This window comes from Pinus tabuliformis, chromosome 2_2 (assembly GCF_031772625.1).
Source record: "Pinus tabuliformis cultivar Carrire ecotype Pingquan chromosome 2_2, CPIR1, whole genome shotgun sequence".
NCBI lineage: Eukaryota > Viridiplantae > Streptophyta > Pinopsida > Pinales > Pinaceae > Pinus > Pinus tabuliformis.
The window spans coordinates 1,079,806,792-1,079,829,651 of NC_142300.1; positions in this window are offsets into that span (position 1 = coordinate 1,079,806,792).

A 22,860-nucleotide genomic window follows, 5' to 3' on the forward strand; every position below is an offset into this window, starting at 1 on the left:
ATGCTTAATTACATAATAATTGTAGGTTTGCATTATCTAGTTTGAAGTTTAGACTCTAGAGCACATTTCAGATGACTCCTGGATTTTTTTGTTCGTTGTAACTTGGCAGTGATTCAAGGGAACATTTGCAAAGTTTGACTATGGACTCTGGGGAATTTGAAGCACTATGGAAGCTTAACTATGATGGATTATGATCTCTCTTAGATACCAAAATCACTTCCTTTGTGGATGGCATATGGAGGGAAAGATGCTTTGGGAGATTTGGTGGATGTAAACCACACACTCGCCCACTTGAATAGTAAGCTAGTGTTGGTCTATTTGGAATCCTATGCTCACCTTGATTTTATTTTGAGTGTACAAGCAAAAAATAGATTTGTATGATTCCATGGTAGTATTCTTTAAATCCCAGTCAAGGGAATTGTTAGTTTGAACACAGAGAATCAGAAATTAAGCCAATGTAAAGAACCAATAAACCTATTGCAAGCTTCATTAAGCACTTACAACTTTTTCCTCTACTAAGTGCAATGGAAATAAATGTACCATTGTACTATGTTTTATATATGGATGTGTGTCATATGGAGCATTTCGTGTATATGGACACGTGTATATATGCATAGAAAAAAACACACACACAAGGACGTATGCCTAAGAGATGAAGGTTATTTTTAGTGATATATGGGTTGAGATTTTATATTGTAAAGGTAAAAATGAATGTACAATATGCACTATACCCTATTACATTTGTATTCAAACTTCAACAAGATGAGTTGCGGAGAAACAATTCCCTGCCCTATGCTAAATGTAGGTTGTGCATTGAAATGTGATGTTGTTTCTTAAGCTAGAATGCATTTGTCACGGACCCTTTAGAGGTTATTGTGAAGATATATATAGCTACTTAAGTTTCTCTCTAGATTAGCAACCTTCAATTGAGCAAATAATGCATATTTCATTTTGTGGCGAAGGTAGGGTTTTTTAGAAGCTTTGTGGCTGGAATGTATAGCATTATAAGTGACACACAAATAAACAAGACATTAGAATGTTGTTGTAGAGGCTACAACCACCCTCCAAAATTTTTTCTTAGCTTAATTTTGGATCCTCCCTACCAACCTTTCACAATAGCATGTCTTGCTTCGTCAAGTACACAAGCTTCAGTGATTTTTCTTGCAAAAAGGCAACCTGTCTATCAGATCTTGGTCCATTCCCCTCACAGGTTCTTTCTCCAGATTTGGTCCAGCTCAGGATGAGAAACTCCTTCAAGAAATTGCACAATTTTGGAGGGCAACCAACCTTCCCTCCAGAAATTGCGCAATTCAGTCTGGCAGCCTGTTGGGCTCTAGAATTGCGCAATTCTGCCAGTCAGGCTTCATCCAGAAAATTGCACAATTCTTCCCAGCAGGGCTGCTCAGCCCAGGAATTGCACAATCCTGGGCAACAGTCAGTTTCTCTGCCCAAAAATTGCACAAATCTCCTGGGCAGCCAGCCTAGCTCCCTTCCAGAAATGCGCATTTTCTCCCAGTAGTTGAGCAGCCTCTTGCATGTGCAGTTGAGTTAACCGGTTCCCTCTGGGACCAAGAAAAACTGATTTGCATGCATGGGCTACCTCTCCCAAGGCAGAATGCAAAGGCATCCCTTGATTCAGGGATCCACTTTTAGCGGCTGGAGGTTGCAAGCTAGGATCATTTCAGAAACCTCCCACTAAGTGTTGCTCTTCCTAGATTTGTGGCATGTGCATCACAACTTCGATTTTATCAAAAAACATGAACTAGACACTACAAAGCTCATTCCTCACATCAACCTTGTAGCTATGACATCCCACATCACATCTAGGAGTTGTTGGCACATTCAGCTCAATTGTTTTGGGGTAGGCCCGCCTTCCATGTCTTATGTTGCATTTCTGGCGCTTTTTGTGTTTCGCTTCGTATGAATGTTGTCTGCTTGATTTTAGTGAGTGCTTGATGTTGTTTTGATACATACTAACTTGTACCAACACCATTTCAGTTTTCATTAACATCTCACTGTTGTCGCATGCATGAAACTGTTTTTCACGAACGGTCGTTGATTTAGCGTGTTAGATACCTATACCAATAGGTTTCATATTTCATGATTGGAAAAGAAAGTTCCAAATATGCTCTGCTTTGGTGATGCAAAGATCCCATATTTCCAAGAGAATGCAATATGTGTACATAGCTTGATGTTAACTGAATTTTGGATGGATGGTCCAACAGCCTAATCTGGATCATGCCATGTTTCAATTTCTTGTCATTAGAATAGAGAAAGAAGCCTGTCCAAACTGCTTAATCTTGGTAGGCTAGTAGTTAGGTAGAGAATTAAGGTTCCCAACTGCTTAATCTGGGGCCTTGGAGGTAATAAGGTTAGTTGTAGATAGAGAAGCAAAAAAAAAAAAAGCAAAAAGAAAAGAAAAGAACAAGTGAGGGTTTGCTAGTCCAAGTGCACCCTCTATGAAGAAACAAAAAATGCTAGGCAAGTAGATGGGTAGGTAGATGGGGTTGCAGAACTGTCAACTCTTTTCAATTTTGTTGGTCTAAAGCAAGAAAACTTCATTGGATAGAGAAGCTCCTCTTCTCTATCATTTTTGCAGCATCACCATGGAGCATGTCTAACTTCCCAAGTTTCCCTATCTGAAAATCTTGCTAACATCCTATGTTTACTTGTATATATGCCATTTCCACATTTCTTGTGTAAAAATTCTTTTCATTTTGATCTACTTCCTAAACTAAGTTGATTTCATATAAAACTTAGTGTTTTTCCCCCCTCATCCACCTTTTCCACTCATACTAACTGCTAATCTATCACTATTTAACTCCTTATACCCCCTATTTCCCCTATTACTATGTAAATTATGCAAAAAACCCAAAAAATCTACATATTCCCTTCCCCGAGCATTATAGCTCTATGATTGGCGATTAAATGTTTTCAAGCGCTAAAACATTGAGCGCGACCCAAAGAGCGCTGAAAAATTAATCTTGGGATTAATCCGAGATCTGCTTGGATTAATAACCTAAACCCTCTTTGTAAATAAACCTTTGAAAATCCCAAACGACCCCTTTTTAACCCGTAACACTGTTAAAACCCGCAAAACCCACTTTTTCTAATGTTCCGCCGGGCGCATATTTCAACAAATAATAATATTTTATTTGCCCCGCCTGACCGTATCGCCCTGACAACTTGCCCTCCCGCCAGCCGTCGGATCTGGGCTTTCCCATCCGACGACCCTCATCAATTTCGGAGCGGCCCCGATGTACTGCCATTAGCGCCCGAAATTTGACGTCCGCTGACGTATGGGCAGGGACACGCGCCGCTATCTCACTGGATCGGGTGGCCCTCTGACATTCCTGCTTCCGTATGAAGGGCGGTCCGATATCATACCGCTTACCGCTTCTGGTTTTCCGCTGTCCGGTCATGCCAACGTAACGCCACCTCATCGCCACATCAGCGCCCCCGCCCGCCATCGCTCCTAGCTGTCACGCCACCTATGCAGTCCTCGTGGATCACTCACAGGCCACCACGTCACCTGATGACATCATGATGACGTCACCCAACCCTGACCCCACCTGATGACGTCATCCAAATTTTCACGCCAACGCCAAAAAGTCCATATTTGGCCGAATTTTTCCATTTTTGCGCATTTTTCTGTGTTTTTCTGCTCTGCCTCCTGCATGCATTTTCACGTCCTTTGCTGCCGCACCTTGCCAAGACCATTCAGAGCTGGTGCCGCCCAGAATTCGACAGCAACCAAGCTCAAATACCGCCATTAAACCAGGTATTTGTCAATTCCCCAACTGCGCGCTCTGTTTCGTCCTGCATTGTTAAAAAACCATTAAAATTGACCATTTTCCCTGGAGAAATAGGCCTGCTACGCCTTAAAACCAATCCCTTCAGTTTTTAACCGGCCAATTGTGCCCAATTACACCCCTGTTTCTCTGAAACAGGCTGTAATTCAGCAAACTACTCAACCTACCTCGCAGGACGGTATTTCTCTCAAAATAGTCGAAATTTAACCCAAATTCGCTTGTAAAACATGGATACCCCAGTAGCACCTGTTGCCCTGAATATTGCTCCATTGAATGCCCCTCAGAGAGAGTTGGAGTGGCAACCATTAGAAGATAGAGATTACCAAATATCAGAGGAAATGCTAATGAATAGAAAGTATCACATTCACTTGCTAAATGAATTGAAAATTAAGCATAATAGTGGAACTGATATATTGGGCATTTGGGACTCTTTCCTCCCCATCTTCAAGCTCCCTCAGGTGAATATGTTTCCTGACCTAATCCATCGGTGTGCTGTCTGCTATGACCCCACTCAGAGGGCTGTGCTTGACCCTTCAGGCTCAGTTGTTTTTTATGTCACCCCTGCAGCCATTAGAGAGATGCTAAACTTCAAAACTGCTAAGAAATTAGTTCCTTTATCACTAATGGATCTGATAAAACAGGGAGTTAAACTGACAGATGCTCAAATCACCAAGATAAATCAATTGTTCATTGATTCAACCTCTGAGACCATGAAGTACCCTCCCATCCATCATGTATACCTAAATCAATTGGGCACAGACCTTGCAGACATGATTAGTCCCATATTGGGCTATAATTCAATAGAAATTATTGATGAAACTGTGCTGGCGATAATGGCCATGTTTTCCCCTGGTAAGCCCCCAATCTGTTATGACTATGCCACTTACATCTCCAATAAAATACATGAGCAATTGATAGACTTGGAAAGAGAGAGGGTGTTCAGATACAGCTCTTATATCTATCATTTAATCCTATACTATCAACATGAGAAATTTCCTTTTTCTGTGAAAAGAATGGATGCACAAGGCAATCCAAGGTCAGTGGTCTATTGGTCCTCTGTTTTCCACGATAGGTCTTGTTCCCCTTACACTTATTGTGAGTTTATAGACCTCTTCATCCACCCAGCTATGTCTCTGCTTCTGAGCTCACCTCCTCCAAGACTAACTGATGATATGCAGAGAATTCTTCAGTTGTCCAAGGTATACAGCATTGGGGATTGGTATTTTTACCAAAACCACACAGTTATCAGAATATATGGGTGTGAGTTGGCCCCATACAGATTGCCCAGATATGTGCCTATGAGATTATTTTCCCTTGAGTATTTCAGGCAATTTGGGAATGCTGATGTACTTCATTTTTCAAGCAAGGGCAAGAAAGCACAGCTTAAAGTCAGAAACCAATTAGGCCCCTTCATCTACAATAAAAGGGAGGAAGCTTGGCAAGAGGCAGATAGAATGCTAAATGGCCTTGGCTTACAGACCAACTTCCTTTGGATACCATACGACCCCACTCATTTCATAAGCTTAAGAAGGGTCAGATATAGGCTGGCCAGTTATGATCACGTAAGGTTGCCTCACATAGAAAAATATGCAAATCAACTAGAATGGAGGGAAGGCACCTTAGAAGAGGCTACTACACAAGAAGAATTAGCTCAAAGAGGAATAAGAAATCTCCAAAAGTTGGCTGACTTAGAGCTTTGTTCACAGGTATTTCCTCTTCCAGGCACTCAAGTGGGAGCAGCTGCCTCATCATCCACAGCTCCACAAAAGGCAGCCCAAGCCCCAATTACAGCAGAGACTTCAGCCAAGGATAAAGGCAAGGAAACAGAATAGCAAGAGGCCCCTGAAGAGCAGCAATCAGCCCAAGAAGAACAGCCTGAAAATCATCCTGAACAACAGGAAGAAATGGCACAGGCTCCTGGTCCTAATGATGACCAAATGCAAGAAAAGGAGGCCCCAGTACAAAATGTCACAGTGGAGACTTCGGTGCTCCAAACCCCTATCAATGAAGAGAGGGGTAAGAAGAGAGATAGAGAGGAACAGACTCCCCTTAGTACCTCAACATCACAGCAAGGGGAAAAGAGACAAAGGCTCAATCCTTTTTCAGAGGAGGAGATGCCTTTTGGTCAAACACAGATGGGTCCCCCCAGCACAGAGGTATCAGCTAGCTCATTACAACAAGAGCAGCAAAGAATACTTGAAGGAGAGGTCAGCTCCTCAGGACAACAAAGAAAGGGTGAGTCTAGCATAAAGAAACAATTCATAGACATCAAGGCCAGAAATGAGCCAGTGAGGTTACAACTGTACAATTGCTTGTTGAAAATGGCTCCTACAAACCAGCAGAGGTTGATGTCTGCATATGATGTGCAAGAGGGAAAAATGATAATGAGCCATTTCATGCCCACAGCGCTGCAGCCACAGTCTGCAGCTAATTATATAAGAACAAACCTGGAAATCTTGTCCAAGGACATCCACCCAATGGATCAAATTGAATTGCACAAGCAAACGGGTGAGATGGTGTATGCCACTCTTGCAGATAAAACATTGATAAATTATAGATTGCAGAATTCTTTGAATAATACCACTGCACAATTGGAGTTAGAAAAGGCATCCTCCCAGGCTAAAGACAACAGGATCAGGTCTCTGGAGGAAATAATTATAGATCTCGGGCATGACCCAAAGGATCCCAAAGCTGTGTAGGCACTGCTAAAACAAAGAGATGCAGATATTGCAGCTTTGAGAAAGATGGTGAAGATCCCAGCAACCCTTCACCCCCAAACAGAAGAGGTTTCTCAGCAGAGGAAAGACTAGGATACAGCAGCCATGCTGATAACCCTACATCAGCAACTGGTCCAAACATAAGGTAAATTGGTAGAAACAGAGGCTGCACTGCAGGAGGCACTAAAGCAGAAAGAGGGAGGTCAGCCATCTCAACCCCCTCAGCAAGTCATAAACCTTGAGGAGTCCCCTCAAACTACTGCTCCTCCCACAGGGCAGACAACCCAAACAGCTCCATCAACATCAGCACCAGCAACGGCCCCAGAACAGGCTCCAAGCCTAGACATGAAAAAGATGATGAAGGAGATTCAAATCCTAGAAGCCCAGATGGCAGAGCTGAATGAAGCCAAGGAGAAATTGGCCACACTCAATGAGAAACATGATAAATCTAAGCAACAGGTGGCAGAAAAGACAAGGGAAGTAAGGACCTTGGAAAGAAAAATCAAAGAGCTAGAGAAAGAGATGGCCATGGGCAAGGCAATAACGGAGCTCAAGAGAATCATATGGTTAAAGATTGGTCAATCAATCACAGACCAATGGCAATATATAGAGACCATCCATGAGCAAATGGATTTGCTGGGCATGGCTTATGCAGAAAGTCAAAAAGCCAGAGCTTCTCTAGGAAGTATGCCAGATGTAGCTACTAGAATGATCAATGTGTTGAACAACAGAACTGGCATACAGTTAGCAAACATGGGTATCAGAGATAGAACTGATACAATTTTGTTGATCAAAAGGGTACTCACCCTCAGAAACTATGTACATGCACTAGAAAGAAAATGTCAGGATATTCAAGCAGAGGTAAATACTTTTGGTGCCAAGATCACAACATTCTATGACAGGGGACTCCCCATTTTACTAAACAGCGCAGGAAGGCTATCTTCTCATGAGCAATATGCAAAAAGAGTTGAAAACTACATCACTGATCAGTTGACCACCTCATCTAGCACTTCGGAAGAAACTGGGCCGCCCACAGGACAAGAGCTGTATGATAAACTAGAAAATATGTTTTTTATAGAACATGAAATCAATCATCTGTTTGAAGTCCCCCTAATTACTACAAATATACAGATGCTGATGAAACATTACACAAGATGCAAAGGCATCAGATGCCCACTGATCAATGGTGGACATATATGATAAGGATTTTACTGTGATTTGATAAAATAATCTAATCAAATGCATTTCACAGCAAGCAGAGAATCAATAAAGAAGTCACAGATCAGCAACCACAGGTCAAAGATCACAGGTCAGCATCCCAAAAGCATCAGAGCCGTGACGTGTCATCTACAGCAGCCGTCGTCAGCAGGAGCCGTCCAAGAATTAACGCAGCCGGCCCTTGGGCCCAAAAGTCATCATCAACTGACAAACAACAAACAACTGTTATGTACCTTTACTACAGGCTTTAAATTTTGTAAATAACTTCACTAAACAAAGTTGGTATAGATAGTTATTGCTCAATAACTATCATTCTAGATATTTTACTTGATATTTTTGTATAAAATCACCCCCACGCAGTTCATTTCGAGGTTGTTGTTTTCTTGTTACAAAGGAGAACTCGGCTGTAATCTCTAGATAAATAATAGAAAAAGGCTTTGGGGTTTGCAGAAATTGGTCTTACTGATGCTTGCTGTCTTGGAACTACTGAATGCTGCAGGATTCTAGTGCTGTGTCTTGATATAATAAGTTTTCTCTATCTCTTTCACGTTTATTATCAGTTCAACTCATATCTTTCACATGTTAATCTAAACTTAGGAAGAAAGAAAAAGAATAGCTCAGGATTTGTCCATGGAGACACCCTGATTTCAATCTGTCTTTGCTATAAATGTTTTCTATAGGCTCAGCTGTTTAATTGGAATTCTTAACTGCTCCAATAAACCCTGAATCTTTCACAGTTTCTATTTAGTAATTCATGTATGCTACTAATTAGAAATTGCTGTTCAATTTGTTATCATACTGTCTGTAATTCCATCTCCCACTGTTTCACTCACTAATCAGAATTTATATCAAGAATAGTCATCTAGCCTTGCAGTAAAACTTTCCCCATTACAGGCACCAGGACTGTCCCAAATCTCTGACTCCATATGCCCAATGGACTAACATCTCCCAAACATTTCATGCCCTTCTCATAACAACATTTCACAACCAAAACTTTAAACAAAAAACTAAACCCATGACTAGCCTAAAATCTTTACAAAACAAAGCCAAAATTTAAAGAGAGAGCCCTCTCTGATTTCAGGCAGGCTAGGGTCTGTAATCCAAAGATTGGTTAGTGGTTACCCCGGCCGTATTCCCTTGGGAGTCATAGGGAACAACCTGGGTGTTAACACAGTGACTCGCCTCACCAACATGCATGTTGTTCCATTTTCTGAATCTGTCATTCACTGTTTGCATGCATGATCATTCACTTATGCTTACACTCAGTATCTCCATGCATTCACATTCACATTTGCTTTCAGTTGCCAGTCGGCAGGTCTGGGCAGCCTTGGCCCAAACTCTGCCTCACCAAGACAACATTGCGTAATCCTGAAAGGGAAGGCTCGGTCTTCCTCTCAGGAAATGCACATTTATGCCTAGTGATTGCCCTCGAGTCTTGCATTGCACAATTCTGAGGGACAGTGATTTCTGGCCCAGAAGATTGCACAATGCAATCACTGAGCTTGCTACCATTTCTAGCTGAGATTGCGCATTGTGCAATTCCAATAGTTAGCCATCAGGATGGACTGTGCATTACATAGTTCCAGTAGTCATTCAGCCTCCTTATAGCCCAGACTATCCCTTGGTAGTCTTGACAGTCAGTCTCCCGACCTCCTGGCGGAAATTGCGCAACCTTCATGATCAGTCACATAGGTATGTTGCAAGTCAGTTGTCAAGTTCATTTTGGTTTTCGAATGCCATATTAATTTCCATGAGTGTTTCCATGTCTCCAGGTATCGCAGGTGTTCATCTGCCTCTCAATAGCACAGGTACAATGGTTTCCAGGAGAGTAGAGTCGAAGACACCCTTCATAGCACACCTGGGGATGCAGTCGATCAAGTGTCTATGAACTTGCCTTCCCATGAAGACATCAAATTCTTTGTAGAGAAGGACATCAAGACATGACAACAACAACATTACAACAAAAATCACCATGAACAACAGCTAAAGGAAGCATACCAGATGCAATGAATGCAAGAGGAAGGTTGTTGACGACACAAAGGTAGAACAAATTGACAAGCTCAAGCAGATCTACTTGTGGTGAAAGCAACTTTGGAGACTCAGGCTATGAAGTGACGACACGACATGAATATCACGTGAAGGTAGAGAACATAATAGAGAAGGAGTTGCATGTGCTCAAGCATCAACTCAAGGAAGAACAAGATCTGCACAGACGAGAGAATGAGTTGCAATAGGAACAGGTACAATAGGGGGTGCAACATGCACTCATGGATGAAACTACGCCCGTACAAGTTATAGATCCATCCCAATAGTTGGCATGGAGTAGGAAAGGTGAACAATGTTGTCGATCGCATGCAAGGGAATGTAGCAGCATGCATGTCATTATGCACACGCATGCGATCCCACCCATTTGACACACTCACCAAGGCGAAGAAAAGAAGCAAGTTCGACTGGAGCTAAACATGTACTTCGACAAGTTGATGTGCATGACCACCAGCACACACTTGAATATTAGCACAGACACTATGCATCAGCGTGTTGTTGGTTAAGCCGCACCCAAAAGACCATGCACATGTTATCGGACGAGTTGGATGAAGGAGCCATACCAATGCACCCGGATGCAACGGAGGTAAGAGTTCGCTTCAGCAAGATGTAACCATGGAACACATGCACACCATCATGGACAACCAAGCTTGGCATCAGCTCACCACCTTGACTATCACAAACATGTCAAAGAGTTGGTCTCACCACAACGCACCGAGTGTCAGTGATGTATTGCATGGCTTGCTCAAGCCATTTTGTCTCACATGGGCACATGTGAATTTTAATGTAACGTCTTGTCAAGTGGAAGTTCAAGTGTCGATAGTTGGATGTAACAACCATAGAGTAGATGAAGAGTCATGAGGGTAGATGAACTGTCACAAGGGGGATGTAAAGGGTCACCCCACCCTTTGCTATAAATAGTACCTCATAAATCATTGTATAGGCTTTTGGTCAGCCAAGATTCTGATAAGACTATCTTGGAGAGAGCTTGGATAGTATTCTAACAAGCCTTGACTTCTCCACTATGCAGAGCTAGTACATGTCTTTGGAGGAGCAGGTGGTTGTGGCTGTAACCTTCCGTTAACGGAACTAGTGGTTGGAAATGGATGTATTATATGACTAGAACTTACACTTCTTAATATAATAAGATCCAACACGTTTCATGCAAATGTTGTATTGTATTATATGCTACCTGGTTTACTCTAAATGATATATGTATTTGTTTACTTATGCATGCATAACTATCTGTGTATGTATGTATGAATCTTTCTAAAATTTGTTGTTGGTTTAACCATCACTTTGGATTGCTAGCTAACTTGTCTTCCATGTTGTGATGCATCTTTGCTCATGTGTTTCCTTCTTAACTCCATGTTATCACAGGTTTCTAAGGGGTGCACTCATCTCAACCCTCGTGTGTTAGAACCTCTCATGCACCTTCCTTGGATCGCTGCAGATGTCACACCCTTGCTACCAACAGAGTTATCTTACTTGCCTTTGTGCAAAATCACGGTCAAGGCATTACCATACGACCCACTGATGGGACTCCTACACCAAATGGTTTGAGGTCTAATTGGGACTTCTTACCAGGGAGATCCCCTGACATGTTGGTGGGTCCAACACCGTCAACGTTTCTAGCACTAGAAGTAGGGCTAGATGACAAGCTCTATCCTCTCATCCTGTTTTTAACCTTTGCATATCTATCATGGATTCATGCACTCTTATCCCTCTGTGATGTTTTTCAAATCACGAAGATGTCACCATCATGAGGGAGTTTTTAGATCACTTGTCCACTTACACGTATGATGGTGAAGGCGAAGTGGCCTGGCTGAGTTCTTACATGACTTTCTTTCCATGCTTCATGAGGAAGATGGGTGTTCTGACAAACATGCCAGCTTTCTGCTTGCATACACACTTTACGAATCTCCACATCAGTGGCTGTGTAACCTACTGGTTGATAGTGTGCACTCACTTGAGCACTTATGTGATCTCATTGAAGACACTTTCCATCATTTTGATCCAGACCATCTTGACAAAAAATTGTTACAACAACAGAAATCTCCACATGAATCGAATATGGATTTTTGGTAGCACTTCCGTGACTTGCAGTTTCAATCTCCGACGAGCTAGATGATTTTTTTCTATCTTTGGGACCAGTTTGAGTATTGTGTTAAGAAATATGCTCATCCCAAGAAGAAGTTTGAAGTCAAGCCTCGCTTCGTATTCTTCAGTGATGGAGCTACGCAATCCCAAACGGATTCGGCTAGTCAATACACATTCTATCTTTTTGTGAGCTGGTTTCATAACATTTGGTATCAGAGGTATAAGTGATCTTTGTACCATAAAAAATCATTTTGCCAGCTAAATGTATCAGATGTACTGGAGTCTTGTTGTAACTTTCGAATAAGTGCCCACACTTCTTCGTCATTCTTCCATTCCTCCCTTGCTTCGTTTACCCAATCTGGTTGGATAATAGAAATGGCACACAACAATGCTTCCACATCCTCATCCTTTCTTGAGAGTGCATCTGCCACCACATTTTGCTTCCCTTTTTTGTAGATGATTTCAAAATCATAACCCAACATCTTTGTGACCCACTTTTGTTGCTCTTCAGAGGATAATCTTTGTTCTAAAAAGTATTTAAGGCTATCATGATCCTTTTTTACCTTGAAGTGTCTTCCCATTTGGTAGGGTCGCCATTTCTTCAGTGCATGGAGTATTGCCAACATTTCCTTCTCATAAATAGCTTTGTGTAAAAACTTTCCCTTGATTGGACGACTTTCAAAAGCAATGGGTCTTTCATCTTGCATTAAAACAGCACCAATTCCATTTCCTGAAGCATTGCATTCCACAATAAAGGTTTTTGTGAAGTTCGGTGTAGCTAAGATCGGTGCTTGGCACATTGCCTCTTTAAGATGTTCGAAGGCCTTTGTTGCTTCTAGAGTCCATGAAAATGCATCTTTCTTCAATAATGTTGTTAGAGGTGCTGCTATTCTCCCATAATTCTTAACAAACTTGTGATAATACCCTGTCAACCCGAGAAATCCTCGCAAATGCTTTATGGATGTGGGGATTTTCCATTCTTTAATGGCTTTAATTTTGCTAGGGTCTACCTTAACTCCTTCATGAGATACAATATGACCCAGATATTCTACCTCTGTACTCCAAAGAAACATTTGGATCTTTTTGCATATAATTGTTTCTCCTCCAATAGTTGTAGCACCCTATCAACATGTTCAACATGATCCTTCCAAGACTTGCTGTAGATTAGTATATCATCAAAAAATAATAACATAAATTTTCTAAGGAATGGTTTGAAAATGGAATTCATCAAACCTTGAAATGTTGAAGGTGCATTGGTAAGGCCAAAAGGCATGACCAAAAATTCATAATGACCCTCATGAGTTCTAAATGTTGTTTTCAGAATGTCTTCAATCTTCATTCTGATTTGATTATATCCTGAACGAAGATCCAACTTGGTGAAGTAAATTGATCCATGCAATTCATCCAGTAATTCATCAATGAAGGGAATGGGAAACTTATCTTTAATAGTGAGCTTGTTGAGCTCCCTATAATCCGGACACATGTGCCATGACGCATCCTTCTTGTGCACTAATACTACTAGAGCAGAGAAAGAACTTTGACTCGGTTGAATTATACCAGCCTCTAACGTTTCTGCAACCATATGTTCAATTTCACTCTTTTGGGCATAGGGATATCTGTACGGCTTGATGTTTGGAGGAACACTTCCTGGAATCAAATGAATAGCATGATCATGATCACGAATAGGTGGGAGACCTTTGGGAGTCTCAAATACCTTGGAATGATTGTCCAAGACTTTTTGGAGATCTGGAGAAATAGATGATTGCAATGTGGAAACATCTAGCGAACATAATTGTGCAATTACACCCCTTTATTCCTTTTTTAGAAGCTTTGTCATACCATTAGAGCTAATTATCTTTCCTGGTTTCCCTGCAATACCCCTTAATTCAACTTCCTTTCCTTCCACAGAAAATTTCATGAAAAGTTCTTGAAAATTGAAAGCTATTGTACCCAAGGATTGTAGCCATTGTACTCCTAGTACAACATCAGCACCTCCCATTGGAATGGAAAGAATTGGTCTAGTCAATACATATTCTCTCATCGATAGCTTGATATTATGGCACTTTCTAGAGAAATTTATTGTTCCTCCATTTGCAACCATCACTTGACACTCTGGTGCTGGGTATAAGACGCAATTCAATTCTTTTTCTACCTTACATGGGTACTTCCTGAATCAATCAACACTAGTACCTTTTTCTTCTTGATTTTTCCTTCTATCTTGATGGTTTGAGGAGTGGTAATTCCCGCCAATGCATTAGAAGATATGGTCGGATTCATTTCTTATTTATCTAGGCTTAGTTCCTGGAATATATCCTTTTCTTTTGACCTTTCTTGCTCCTTTTCTTCTTCCTCTTCACAATCTATGTAGAATAATTTCTTCTCAGCACACTTATGACCTTCAGTGTATTTGCTATCACAACTGTAACAAAGCCCTTTTGCTCTTTTTTCTTCCAATTGTTGTGGTGTCAACCTTATAGGTTGTGGAAGACTAGGAGCAACCACACTTCCATCTTTATAGTTGTGAGTGGTATGCTTCCTGGTTGCCATAATTTTGCTTTCCATTTTTCTTGCTAACCTGAATGCCTTCTCTAATGAATTAGGTTCCCAAAGGCGAACATCATGTTGGATATTATCCTTTAAAGTCCCTATGAACACATCAATCCTATGCTCCTCTAGAATATCTTTTACCCTTATGTTCAATTTTTGGAACTCCTCAATGTGCTCCATTATTGAACCCTTTTGTTTGAGATTTATCAATTGGCTAAAAAAAGTGTTGCTTTTTGTATCCTCATAATGTGCTATCAATTCTTCTGTAAAAATTGCCCAACTGATAAATTTTTTACGAGAGTAAAGCCATTGATACCATACAAACTGATTTGGTTCCAAATACAAAGTTGCAATACATACCTTTTGTGTGTTTTGCACATTATTGAGATCGAAAAATTGCTCCATCTGTAATATCCATGTTGCGTGATCCTTGCCATCAAACTTCCTCATATCGATTTTTGGAATATGGTGCGTCTTCGATCCAACATTAGAGTCTATGAAATCATGATTAACATTTCCTTTGTTTGCATCATGAGTTTCCTTTACTACCTTTTCACCATTGGTAAGTATTTCTTGTAGAAAATTTGTCAAATCTGTCTTCAAATCTGCCATGCTTGTCTTCAAATTTGTGTTCAAATATATCTTCAAGTTTTCCATCTTATCTTCCATGCCATTTATCTTAGCTTCTGTTAGCTTTTGTGACATTGACATTTGTTGCACTTGTTCTTGTAATTTTGATATATCATGTAGCATTTCTTCCTCTTCTTCATGAGTCATGCCAGAGATTTCAGGTTCCTTACTAGGTGTTTGCATTTTCTTTCCTTAGGGCATCAGTTATCGATAATAATTCTATACTATGCCCTTTGAATTCCTTCAAAATAAATTTTCAAACCAAGCTTAAGCAAAAATTTAAGAAAATCTACACACCTTTTTTCACTTTATAGGAGCTCGATATTGCCTCTGATGTATCTCTGTACTTTCCGATCATCTAGTTTTTAATTTGTGGCCTACAGCTTCTATGTCCTCTTTCCAATGCCACAAGTCTGACCCAAATTGGATTCTCCAAGGAAGAGTTATGCGAAATCTCCCACAGTGACTTGATTATAGACTAGTTCAGTAGAGCGAACTTGTTTGACGTGCCATGAGTCACTGTTTCGACCTTTGGTTCTGAAAAATGCATACAAGAAACTATAGTCCGTCCTCTTTCTGTACCTTCTTATGAAATTTCAATCCGATCCCTAGAGGGAAAGTTATGACGATTTTCCCCAGGTCACCTTTTTGGAATGTAATTCAGGAGTCTGCAAAAAGACCAACTTCCTCAGATCATATCTCAGCAAATATAGCGTAAAAAGCTCTGAAATTTAGACCTGAGGTTCAGAGCGATTTATTCTCAAATGGGTTTTTTTTGAAACTTCTGAAACATCGCATAAAAAAAGTTATAGTGAAAATTCCATGATGACCTGTTTGGAGCAGCGGAACCCTAGAATCTAAAGCTCTGATACCAAATGTTATGAACCCAACTCAAGAAAATATAGAAAAGATAGATCAACACCTTAGAATTTAGCCTCTTCGAGGGGGAAACCTCGTTTACATTACATAAATGAACAATTCTTGGATGATTCAAATGACAAAACCTCCTTTCTATAGATAGGAGTCTAAGGAGTCACAATATAACCCAGCCGACCTAACAATAATAATATAAATCCACAAAAATAACAATAGAGGGATTCTATGGGGCAAAATAATAACAATATGGGGATAATAGGGGCACAACAATATTAATAAGGGATGCAACTACAAAAGTAATGGGGTAATTACTAGTATTATAGGGACCCAACACGGTCATTGTACAAAGTGACTATCTGCCATCCCCTCACCAAACAACTCCACCACTACAGAGTGATGTCAAGGATCATTCTCACACACCTATTCAACAATCACATCCTCCCAATGCCACTTCACTTAATTTTCATGCAGATTTGGTTTTGAGTCCATCAAGTTGTCATATGCATTTTTTTCGACAACCTCCATCTTCACACTCGACTGTTCCTCCAAATGATACTGTCTCGTGTTCTTCCATTCCAGACTCTACACTTGTTGTGAACGAGGAACAAGCCATTGATGGAGTTGGTGTTGCACAACCAACATGTTCTGTCATTCATGAAGAATATGAGTGGGAGCTTGAACATCAACACTCGGCGAAGGATGAATCCCTTCCATCTGAGCCTCCTCCGATCTTTCCTGACATCTTTGGTGAACCTTCCATCCATGATTTCGCATGTGTATCTTCATCCATGGATGCACCCTTTGTTGATCACTCGCCGGACACACCGGATGTCAGTTCATAATTCGATAATGGAGAGGATAAGTTATTCATTGAAAATCCCCTCAATCTTTTATCTACCTTTTCCGGAAACGTATAGGATGAATTTGTTCACTTTTCATCTACCACTCTATTTGATTCATCTGATCATGAGGATGCCGATGAAAACATTGATTTTTCTGATTGTGGCGGTCGTGATCCATTTACTCCTATATTCGATCACAATCATGATCCTATCACAGTTGATTTTTCAAAGCCATCGGTCTATGATGATCTATCTAACGATGAAGTTGAAACACCCAAGACTGTTGAGGCACTTCAACCCAAGCTGATGGTTATGTCAGGCCCTCGCTGTCTTGGGGTTAGTCTCACTTCCGATCAGGAAATTGTTCAATCACCCAAGGCTCCTCATCACTCATCTGTATGCATTGAAGGTCAATCTCACACACAGATCATGCTTCCTCCACTTGAACTGCACGATCCTATCACTCATGCATTGGAGGAATATTAAATTGCAAGCACATGTGCATGATGCAAGTTGTCTTTGCTTCTTTCGTTTTCTTACATGTAACAGTCAAGAGTGTGCATATGCTTTAAAGCTGCACGCAATGTTGTGTGGCACCATGATAAGTCCACAGATTGCTCGTCATGCACTTCCACTTACTTATGTCCTGTGGGCACTTTCAAACATGAAGTGTGGTTGTCTTCATTGTTATATCTTTCTTGCTTGCTGGTTCTCATAACTGGGTTGCTCGTGGACCAAGCCTTCACCAACATGGGTTAACCAGTCAACCAATGCATTGGTGGTTGCATTGGAAATATCACTTCATGTGATCAGGCCCATGCACCGTTAATTAAAGAGTGGGAGTAGTGTTTGCTTTTAGTCAGTTTGCTTGCATGCTTATTTTCTTACTTGCTTTATTTGTTTGTTTTTTTTTCTCGCTTGTTTGCTTACTCACTTTGCTTTCACTTTTGCTTCTGCTTCTTCTTTGCTTGGTTATTAGTTTGCTTGTTTTTGTCCGTAGGTTAGTTTTGCATGAAACCATGTATGACTCTTGAAACAAGCTAGGTAAAGTACAAGAGGCCTTGTGCAACTATCACTACTTGGTTATCTCTCATCTTGCCTTTGTATGAAGAACTTGTTACTGTTAGTCCATGATATGTCGATGGAAAATACGTACTATTTGAAGTGAACCTTGGCGAAAACACAATGCTTGCACGTTATCTAGTATCACCAACTCTAGTCGGTTGTTTTTGGGTTAACCCTTGTCAGCTCAGTCAAGTAGAGTAAGTTGAGGGGGAAAACCTTAACATACATGTCAGAGATATAATAAACTACTTATCTACTGGAACAACCTCTTCTGATCTCAATAAGTTGGGATACCACTTCCACCTATGAAATGAATAAGTGTTATGCACAGTTAAGAAAAAATTGAAAACTGAAAAAAATTTAAAATGAAAAATGAATAAGGTTAAAGAAGAGAAAGGCTTCCTGCGTAGAGAGGTGATGCAAGTAACTCCGCTGGGGTACTAAACAGGTTTGCTGGCAGTGGAGCCATGCTTGTGTTCCTATGTGACTCTGCCGGGGTACTGTCCAGGCCTAATGGCAATGGAGAAAACCAGAGATGAAACTAAGAATATGATGACTATATTGCTTGTGCATCAATATAACCCTCAACCCCAATCAAAATAATTGTGTTTCCTTGGCTTGGAATATGTGGCAATCGACCAAGAGTTTGGCAGATGATACATCTTACAATCAGGCTAGTGTGAAACCAAGATGAACTAAGAATTGAACAATACTTTCGGAGGTGTTAGAATTGTTTTTCATGAAGAAGGTCCATTTAGAGAGTTGGAGTTCTACCAATGTGTCGCCAAGTGTTGTAGCGGTTACAACCACCCTCCAAAATTTTTCCTTAGCTTCGTTTTGGATCCTCCCTATGAACCTTTCAAAGCAGCATGTCTTGCTTCGTCAAGTACACAAGCTTCGGTGATTTTTCTTGCAGAAAGGCAGCCTGTCTATCAGAGCTTGGTGCATTCCCCTCAGAGGCCGTTTCTTCAAACTTGGTCCAATTTTAGGCTGAGAAGCTCCTTTAAGAAATTGCGCAATTCTGGAGGGAAACTAGCCTTCCCTCCAGAAATTATGAAATTCAGTCTGACAGCTTGATGGGCTCCAGAATTGTGCAATTCTTCCGGTCAGGCTTCATCCATAAAATTGTGCAATTCTTCCCAGTATAGATGCTCAACCCAAGAGTTGTGCAATCCTGGGCAGCAGTCAGCTGCTCTGCCCAGAAATTGCACAAATCTCCTGTGCAGCCAGTCCATATCCCTTCCAGAAATGTGCATTTTCTCCCAGTAGTTGAGCAGCCTCTTGCATGTGCAGTTGATTTAACCGGTTCCCTTTGGGACCGAGAAAAAATTATTTGCATGCATCTGCTGCTTCTCCAAAGGCAACATGCAAAGGCATCCCTTGATTCGGGGATATACTTTTAGTAGTTGGAGGTTGCATGCAAGGATCATTTCAGAAACCTCCCACCAAGTGTTTCTCTTCCTAGATTTGTGGCATGCACGCCACATCTTCGATTTTATCAAAACTCATGAACCGAACGCTGTAGAGCTCATTCCTCACATCAACCTTGCAACTTTGACATCCCACATCACATCTAGGAGTTGTCGGCACATTCAGCTCAACTATTTTGGGGTAGGCCCGCCTTCCATGTCTTGTGTTGCATTTCTGGCGCTTTTTGTGTTTCGCTTCATATGAATGTTGTTTTCTTGATTTCAGTGAGTGCTTGTTGTCGTTTTGATACATACTAGCTTGTACCAGCACCGTTTCAGTTTCCGTTAACATCTCACTGTTGTCACACGCATGAAACTGTTTTTCATGAACAGTCGCCGATTCGATGACTGGCCTCACCCACATGCATGTTGTTCCGTTTTCTGAATTTTTCATTTGTCGTTTGCATGCAAAATCATTCACTTATGCTTACACTCAGTATCACCATGCATTCACATTCACATTTGCTTTCAGTTTCCCGTTAGTGGGTCTGGGCAGTCTTGGCCCAGACTCTTGGTCCAGTTAGTAGCTAGGTTGGACTGCATATTATGCAGTCCAATAGTCAGTCAAACTCCTAACAACCCGGACTGTGCCTTGCGCAGTCATGGCAGTCAGTCTCCTAACCTCTCGGCAGAAATTGCGTAACCTTCATGCTCAATCACACAGGTATTTTGCAAGTCAGTTCTCAAGTTCATTTTGGTTTTCGATTAACAAATTGCCTGCCATGAGTGTTTCCATGTCTCTAGGTATCACAGGTGTTCATCTGCCTCTTAGCAGCACAGGTACAATGGTTTCCATGAGAGCAGAGTTGAAGACACTATTTAGAGCACACTTGGGGATGCAGTCGATCAAGTGTCTATAAACTTGCCTACCCACGAAGACATCAAATTCTTTGTAGGAAAGGACATCAAGACATGACGACAACAACATTAAAACAAGCAACACCATGAACAATAGCTGAAGGCAGCATATCGAATGCAATGAATGCAAGAGGAAGGTTGTTGAAAAAACAAAGCGGAATAAAGTTGCAAGCTCAAGCAGATCTACTTGTGGTGAAAGCAACTTTGAGACTCATGCTATGACGTGATGACGCGACTTGGAGATCACGCGAAGGCAGAGAACGAAACATAGAAGGAGTTGCATGTGCTCAAGAAACAACTCAAGGAAGAACATGATCTGCACAGACGAGAGAATGAGTTGCATTAGGAACAGTTACAACAGGGGGTGCAACATGCACCCACAGATGAAACTGCGCCCGTACAAGTTATATATCCATCCCAATAGCTGGCACGGAGTAGGCAAGGTGAGTAGTGTTTTCGATCGCATTCAAGGGAATGTAGCAGCATGCATGTAATTGTGTGCATGGATGCGATACCACCTATTCAACACACTCACCAAGGCGAAGACAAGAAGCAATTTCGATTGGAGCTGAACATGTACTTCGACAAGTTTGTGCATGACAACCAACACACACTTGAAGATCAACACAAATACTATGCATTAGTGTGTTTCCGATTCAGCCGCACCTAGAATACCATGCACATGCTATCAGACGAGTTGGACAGAGGAGCAATACCCATGCACCCGGATGCAACAGAGGCAGGATTTTGCTTCAACAATATGTCACCATGGAACACATGCACACCATCACGGACGACCAAGCTGGGCATCAACTGACCACCTTGACCATCACAAGCATGTCAAAGAGTTGGTCTCACCATAATGGACCAAGTGTCAGTGATGTCTTGCATGGCTTGCTCAATCCATTTTGTCTCACATGGGCACATGTGCATTGTAATGTAACGTCTTGTCAAGTGGAAGTTCAAGTGTCGATAGTTGGATGTAGCAGTAATAGAGTAGATGAAGAGTCATGAGGGTAGATGAACTGTCACAAAGGGGGATGTCAAGGGTCACCACACCCTTTGCTATAAATAGCACCTCATAACTCATTTTATAGGCTTTTGGTAAGCCAAGACTCTGATAAGACTATCTTGGAGAAATCTTGGATAGTATTGTAGCGAGCCTTGGCTTCTCCACTACGTAGAGCTAGTACATCTCTCTAGAGGAGTAGGTGGTTGTTGTTGCAACGTTCCGCTATCAGAACTAGTGGTTGGACATAGATGTATTGTATGACTGGAACTTACACTTATTAATATAATAAGAGCCAACATGTTTCATGCATATGTTGTATTGTATTCTATGATACCTGGTTTACCCTAAATGATATATGTATCTTTTTACTTACACATGCATGTATAGTTATCTGTGTATGTATGTATGAATATTTCTGAAATGTGCTAGTTGTTTAACCATCACTTTGGATTGCTAGCTAAATCTCCTTCCATGTTGTGATGCATGTTTTCTTGTGTGTTCCCTTCTTAACTGTGGGCTATCATAGGTTTCCAAGGGGTGCACTCATATCAACCTCCGTGTGTTAGAACCTCTCATGCACCTTCCTTGGCTCGCTGCAGCTGTCACACCCTTGCTACCAACAGAGTTATCTTACTTGCCTCTGTGCTAAATCGCGGCCAAGGCATTACCATACGACCCAATGTTGGGACTCCTATACCAAACGATCCGAGGTCTAATTGGGATTTCTTACTGGGGAGATCCCCTGACATGTTGGCAGGTCCAATACCGTCAACAAATGTATAAAACAATTGTAATGAATGTCATCAATAAATACATGGATCTGATCAATACATACATTTTCTGTCAAGATTCATTCTGAACCTTGTACATCAATATATATCTTTTGTCATTCACATTTTCATGTTGGCATTTGGAGCCGATTTTTTTCCTCAAATATTCCTAAAGATTCTAACATCTAACATGTAGGTATGTCTTAGTCTTGAGTGTCACAATATTTAAGACAAAAGGAAACTACTTCCAATGCATGTTTCCCGAGCTCTTCAAAACTGCACATATTGTCTGGGTAAATACTTTATCATGAAGTTTTAATCCTAAGTAACATTAAGGACAACTTTAACTCAGGTCACTCAAGTATTTTCCATATAAGAAAAATACACCACAAAAATACACAATATCCATGAGCCACATTACCTCTGAAATTCAAGAGCACTTACAAGTGGGAATTTCTTCCAAAATTTCTTCTATGGTGTAGTATGGATTCATAGAGTCTGAATATATGGTGGTTAAAGCTTTTCCACTCCTTGAAACTGTGAATGAATGGTTTAGCGAATCAACATATCATTATGTTCATAATATGAGTAACTTAGAAGGCGAGAATGGTGGTTTTGGACATACTCTAAAGCAAGCCCTTCATAGTTTCCCCCATATCCAATGGTAATGTAAATTGGTCCACATGGACCAACTGTGTTGTTGTACATAGGACTCTGCAACATTAAGAGGTCATGAAAAAAATCAGATGAATAAAGTAATGGAAACATTAAGAGGTTCAAAATTTTTGTAACGTTAAAAACAAAACAAAATCCTCATCACTTGGCCTACTTGTAAAAAATTCCATTACAAATGGCCAATATGAGCGCATCACTTTAGTAACAGTCGATAACCTCAGGTAGA